General features: G+C 31.0%; 1 long non-coding RNA gene across 1 annotated transcript; it reads left to right on the top strand.

The window, feature by feature from the left end:
- The first annotated feature begins 4,051 nt into the window (after positions 1–4,051).
- LOC143243166 (uncharacterized) lies at positions 4,052–6,409 on the top strand. The gene is made up of 3 exons (XR_013024106.1): positions 4,052–4,127; positions 4,749–4,818; positions 6,149–6,409. It is a non-coding gene; the product is annotated as an uncharacterized LOC143243166 (long non-coding RNA).
- Positions 6,410–7,562: the final 1,153 nt, after the last annotated feature.

Here is a 7,562-nt window from a genome sequence, read left to right as displayed (position 1 = left end):
TGATGACAAATGTGTTAAAGACAAGAAGAACAGAGCAGGTCAAAGTACAATAAATGTGAAGCAACGCACGACATATAAGGAATATAAACATTAGATGTTGTTTTATTATGTTATAAAGGAATTGAATTTGGAGGAAAGGAACCGATACCAAAAAGTGGATTTCAAACCAAAGTTGCTGGTGTTGGAGAAATGTATTCCTTGGATAAAAAATCTCTTCAAATATCTGAATTTGGGTTGAAGGAAAGAAATGTTTTAAATAAAAAAAAAATTAAAATCAAACACTAAAGAAAAGGAAGGAAGATTATTAGTGAAAACTGTTACACCAGACACTTTAAACTGATGTAAGGAAATTTGTGTCTCAACTATTTGTTGTACAAAAACGATATGAAATTTTGACTTTAAATAAAAGAAAAATGTCTGAAATACTGCTTGTGACTGGTTTAATAATATTAGAATTAGTTAATCTGTTGTTCTGAGACGCCATATTTTTAAAAGATTTATTCATCTGTGGAGCGCTATACTTTCGCCTTCTTGAAAGCAAGAAAAATGAAACTTGATATCTTTTTTTTAAATTTATAAGTTTAGTTGACACATATAATAATTAATAATTTTTGATCAAAATATGTAATAAAACTCGGATGTAAACGTAAGTTTATTATTGAACCATTAAAATAATCAAATTCCTCAACATTCTACGTACACGGTACAGTGGTACAGGTAGTTTAGTGTAAAATATATCCCAAGATATATCTGATATTCAGTATTCTATTTTTATCTAACAATTAGCTTGGATATATTCTATATTCCATAATTCTAGCAGATATAAATGTTAGGAATTGATGACGTCATGATCTATTGATTGTGTTAGATTGTTGATGTTACTCACAAATATAAGAACTGTTTGTTCGCTTATGAGCTTAGTTTACACATTCGTCTTATAAATAACATTATTTATTATAATAAAATTAATTACAGACCATTTCCAAGAGCTATTTTTCCAAGGGATTTTTTCTTTGTGCATGTAAAACATTTAGCTAAATATAAAATAAAATACAAAGCTCAACCCTTTTAAACACCATATAATACCTTCAGCTGCAAACGTCTGTGTTATCCTGTCTGTTAAACACCGTATAATACCTTCAGCTACAAACGTCTGTGATATCCTGTCTGTTAAACACCATATAATACCTTCAGCTACAAACGTCTGTGTTATCCTGCTTGTTAAACACCATATAATACCTTCAGCTACAAACGTCTATGTTATCCTGTCTATTAAACACCATATAATACCTTCAGCTACAAACGTCTGTGTTATCCTCTCTGTTAAACACCATATAATACCTTCAGCTACAAACGTCTGTGTTATCCTGTCTGTTAAACACCATATAATACCTTCAGCTACAAACGTGTATGTTATCCTGTCTATTAAACACCATATAATACCTTCAGCTACAAACGTCTGTGTTATCCTGTCTGCTAAACACCATATAATACCTTCAGCTTCAAACGTCTGTGTTATCCTGTCTGTTAAACACCGTATAATTCCTTCAGCTTCAAACGTCTATGTTATCCTGTCTATTAAACACCATATAATACCTTCAGCTACAAACGTCTGTGTTATCCTGTCTGCTATATCGTGATGTAAAAGTTCAAATAGGAATTAATAATATACTCCTCATAGACACTGGATGCAACTTTTCGGACTTTCGTATATTTTGATTTCTCATGATGTCTCTCTGAATTTCTTGTAAACAGACATTAATGGTGTTTGACAAATGTGGAGAGAAACATGAAGGGGGAGGTCTAGAAATTTAATGTACAAAACATTCCTTCAGTGGAAATTTCCCCCCGCAGAGTGTGTAGCGCAGATTATATATTGCTCCCCGCTAATTTTGCGGTATGTTTACGGATTTACAACGTTAAAATCAGAGGTTCGATTCCCCTCGGTGGGCTCAGCAGATAGCCCGATCTTAAGAAAACACACACCCACTCACAGACCCATCAGGTGTAATTTTGTCGGTGGTGGAAGAAAAGTCTACACCCTTGTTCTTGTACCATTACCTCAGGTTATGAATGTTTCACAGTTGGACTAAACCAGTATATTCCGACAGTTAGGAAGGAAGGTGGATTTTTACAAGCTGTCTAAGATTTCAAAAGTAGAGACAGCTAGCTTCGTACGAAATTAACAAATGAAAAAGAACATATTAGTGCACTAAGACTTGTACAGATGGCGTAATTATAGAAACAAAAACAGTAATTAAAAATGTATCGTTTTTTTATATTGATTAAGGTTTCTAAATAATCGAATGACACTTCAATTTTCGTACTGCACTCTACCTTTTAAAAAGCAATTTTTGAAGTTAACCTAAGAAGTTTTAACGCTTTAAGTTTCCAAGATGGTAAATTCTAGAGGCTAATACAATATTTACAAAAATTGTTATATTTCTATAAAACATTTCAAAAGCAATTTCTAGTAAAATATTTTATTCGGAATTTTTATCATTATGTGAAAACAGAAATAACAAGTGGCATGTGATGTGTGAGTTAAATTATCGCTTTAACAGCTAAGCAAGAGAGGATTCAATCAGTTATTAAAACTAAATTATTAATAGGAACAAAAAGAGTTATAAAAGTTTTATTTTTGGTAAATGTTAAATTTAGATGCTCATCATGGTTCAAATTATAAGTACTATCGTGATGTTTGTAATATTTACTGCTTGTGAAGATTTTCTTGTTTCGTACCAATAAAGATATATATATACCATGTTTTGTTACAGTGACAGAACAGTATAAATATCTGAACACTTTGTTTGTTATAAGAACAAAGTCACAATAGTGTTTCTGTTGTGTAACTACTTAAACTTATGCTGTACTCTAGGGAGCTGTGTGAAGGTGTTGAGTCAGCCGTTTTAGAATTTAGCTTCATGAATTAAAAAAAGGCATGGCATGGCCAGGTGGTTAAGGCGTTCGACTCATAATAAATAATTAGATAAGAGTTTCACATGTTTGGAACTGTTGTGTAACTACTTAAACTTATGCTGTACTCTAGGGAGCTGTGTGAAGGTGTTGAGTCAGCCGTTTTAGAATTTAGCTTCATGAATTAAAAAAAAAGCATGGCATGGCCAGGTGGTTAAGGCGTTCGACTCATAATAAATAATTAGATAAGAGTTTCACATGTTTGGAACTGTAGTATATCATAAAACTGTACAAATGACTTCTGTCATGTGACAAACAAGAGTATGTCGTCACACTGAACTAAGTGTATGTATACCGTCCTGATACGGCTAGGTGGTGAGTGACTCGAATTCTTAGGGTAACGAGTATGAATCCCCCACTCATGAAACTTGTTTGCCCATTCAGCTAAAGAGGCGTTATAAATAAATGTTGATCCCACAATTTGTAAATAAAAAGTAACTTACAGTTGATGGTGGATGGTGATGGCTATTAGCCTTCCTTCTTATCTCACACAGGTAACTTAAGGACGGCTGGCGCAGATAATTCTCGTATAAATTTGTGGAAAGTTTAAGTCAAACAAAGAAACGGACAGCGTGTCAACATGATTAGGATATAAAAATCATTTAGTTAGCCTGTATACTTATGGTTAAATAAATGTCTTTATAGACACCTGTGTGTTCTAAAGTTAAAATAACTACGTTTTGTCTATAATATTGCACATCGAGGCTCGTTTGTTCTAATGTTACAATAGCTACGTGTGTTCCACACGATTTATTGATATATAAACCATTTGTGAATATACATGAAACACAACTACTTACATGTTACTATCCATTTTACCCCAATCACACAACTTCATTACCACTTACAGTTTTAGTCTTTCCACCACTACATGAGCGACTTCAACAGAAATGTATCACATGTAAATAACAAATAATCACTCACAGCTTCCTATTGGTTCAATCTGTCTCTCTACATGTTTCTATAATATTGTAATATATTCTTGACGTCAACTGTTACTGGAATCATTCTGATTGGTTGTGATGTTCTCAGAACTGTGCATCTCATTAAAAATACGACTATATAGGCTGAGTATCAGGACCACAGTCTAACTGTATATTTAACACTCCAATAAAACGTAGTTCAAGTACCTAATAATTGAACACTCATTGGTAATATAATTTTTATATCTTGTTTGAGAGTATTTCTTTATAATAGTAATTATAATTAATATTAACTAAGTACAGATCTTAAGTACTTATTTGAATAATTATTTTTATCATGTTAACACAAACTAATATTTTGTTTTCATTTCATAAGTCGATATTTTACCGCAGTTATGGTAACTTCAACGTTTTTCTATTCATTGTTAAACTTTAATTCTGTGTGTTTTGGTTGATCGGTCTGGTATTATTCTTAGATATAAACTTTCTTTAATAAAGAAGTTTTTACTTTCATGTTTTATAAAGTTCGAAAAACCTCCAAAAAAAGAAAAATTTTAATATAAAATCATTTTTGTTGTCAAACGGTATTTACAAAATGTAATTTTTATCCTATAGAAATCTTACATTAGATGTTGTCCAGTTATTATAATGGTTTTAGTGTCCCTGTGATAAATCGGGAACTTGTTTTTTCTGTAACTCTCTACTTTCGCTTATAAAAAGTACCTCTGTTATAATATATCTGAAGCTAGTAAGATATAGAATTCATGGGCTGTACTAAGTGTCGAGCTTTTATTTTACGCTTCGTTAAAAGTCACATTTCTCTAATTGTATTAATACTGATTTTAACAGATCAGAGAAATGAAGACTACAACAATTATTATACTTTTGATGTTTACAACACTGTTGGAATCAACTCCAGGTGAGAGTATGAATTCTTTGACACTGAATTCATTCAAACAGTTTAAATGGTATGATAGAAATATCAATTATTATGAGTTACGTTTGTCTGTATCGTTTAAGAAACTGCCACAATGTTTATTTCTTGTTACTAACGGAGGTTTGTAACATAATATTTAATGAAAGTAAGTTTATAACAACAACGTGTATTCAAACATTCGAATATTGTTTATAATGAAAGAATGTAATAAATAATATACTTTTGACGACTCTATTTTTCACAGCAATTTAAAGTGAGAAATTAAATTATTTTAAATGATTACATGTGTGAAACAGCAACGCAGGGTGACACAACCGTGCATTTTTTATAAAATTTGTTCTTATAACTTTTGAAGTAAATATTTCAATTTAAATTGCATTTGTTGCTACAACTGAATATCAAACTGATAGTAAGTAATATGGATAATAAAGTAACAGATAATTGTTAATTAACTAGTGTACAAAATAATAATTACATTAATACGACAGCTGTTTATATGATTGATCTTGTGGTGTGGTCGTGTTTGTTATGACATACAATCCACAACCGTGAGAACAATATACCGTATTTTATACAATGTAATACGCACAATTTTTTGTTTATATTTCTCATGAGTGTCTCAAGACAAAGGTGATGAGTTAAGACAAGAGGTTAGCTTGGGATCTACTCAAATCGGCCTCTCATACAGATCATAATGTCATTACTTACTAACTACAAGTATCTTCAGTAGTATAAAACAATTGAAGTAATATTATCGATATACTGTGGAGTATATTATGTCTTTACTCAGTAAATTGAAGAAAATCAAGGATATATTAAAGTGTTAGTTGTAAAGTCAATTTATTTTATTAAAATTCTCTGTCACAAATTAGGGTTCGTCTTCCACGCTGTAGCCTCTAACTGAGGCGTAAAATACAATATTTAGTGTATAAGGTAAGCAACGGAGAATCACTTTAATGTGTTTTTGCAGATAATTTTTTATGTACTTTTAGTGACGCTACGGAAAGTTGAAATTTAATATAAGATACTGTTCTAGAAACAAAGTAGATTGGTTTAAAGATTAACAATAGATTTTTACTGACAAACTCGTTAAATAACGTAACTGTTAAATATGACTATTTTTTGTGACGTGTTCTGTAACATTAACGGTTGATCTTGATATTGACGTAATGTAATTTTAATAGTTTTATGAATATAATGTTTATTAGCTAGGCTTCACAAGTAGAAAAACAGTGACGATTAAAAAATCATTATAAAATATTATAGGTGATATATATTCTAATGACGTTACTTTGTTTACTACCTGAACTAGAGGGGAATTTCCGAGATGACATCGCATGTGCAACAAATTTTGTTTATTGTGATGTTCCTCCTTCATATTGTTGTCCTAATGGTCATGGACTTATTGGAGGTGGAGCTGGAGGTGGAGGTGGTTATGGAATCTTTAACTGGAACCCTATGGTTTAAAGCGTAGAAGGAAGCGATATATTCTGAGGATATTTTAGTATCCATATGTAATTTTGTTATCAATAAAAATAAATAATTCTTGTTTTTGCTTGTTGTTAAACACAAAGCTGACTGAGATCTTAGTTCAAAACACTCAGGGAATCGAAACCCGGAATTTAGTAATATATGTTCTCCACCTTACCAGTTGCTCAACGGAAAGTAAGTGTGTGTGTGTGGCTAGAATATTAATAAGCTTTGTGTTAAGTTAAATGAATCAAAACTGAGGACTGAGTTAAAAACAGGAAATCAACACCTCTGATATTTATTTGTTATAACCAAAAACAAGCCAAGACAGATGTAAAAAATGATATACAAATTGAAAAAAATGTGTAGAGACTATAATGTGGGATATAAAATGTACTCTATATTTTGGAGGTGACTGAGGAACCTTACATCTGTCATTCTTATCCTGCATTCACCAGTCTCACATAAAGTAATAAAATAAAATAATAGTAATAGAGATTAAAATAATATAAACTAGAAGAATGAGATGTCGGTGTTCAAACGACATATTACATATTAAGAATGGTTAAATATCACATTTTATAACACATTTGTAATTAGTTTGTTGGTTCGGTTATGTAATAGTTTATATTAGTTGTCTTCCACGTACGTTGGAAGGTATTAAATCAATAATTACACAAATAATGAAATTTAACGTGTCAAATTAAGATAGTTTAATCTGGAAGTTTTTAACATGTTTCAGTTAATATTTTTGGAAGCTTTTAAATAATTTGGTAAAAATTTCACATGTTCTAAATCATCAAAACTTTAATTCTGATGTTCATTTGGTCCCCCACTCGTTCACTCCAAGTTGATTTTGCTGATTATTGAAAATACAAATCTAATAATATTGAATGTGTTTACCAATTCTGTATTTGATGAAAATATAAGAAGTCAATATTTGTTGAGTTAAATTTCTTCACAAAAATTAGCTTCCGTCTGGTGTGTAGGAAGACAACTCTTGAAATAATATTTTTTGTCAATGATAATAACACTATGATGCCTGTCTTTGTATCTCAGAACGGCTACTATGGGTATCAACACTTTTATTGATAAGAACAACGTTTCCTAGGTGATCTTCAGGTTAAGAGAGAATATTCTACTTTGTAGAACGACCGCTTATTACAAGAAACAACTGTAGTCAAAGAAAATTTAACAGCAGTTCATTTTCTGTGTAATAACATCAAGCCTTTACTGCTTAATTAGTTCGTTTTTGG

The sequence above is a fragment of the Tachypleus tridentatus genome, unplaced genomic scaffold, assembly GCF_004210375.1.
Source record: "Tachypleus tridentatus isolate NWPU-2018 unplaced genomic scaffold, ASM421037v1 Hic_cluster_2, whole genome shotgun sequence".
Classification (NCBI taxonomy): domain Eukaryota; kingdom Metazoa; phylum Arthropoda; class Merostomata; order Xiphosura; family Limulidae; genus Tachypleus; species Tachypleus tridentatus.
This window is presented reverse-complemented; position numbering and strand designations above follow the sequence as displayed.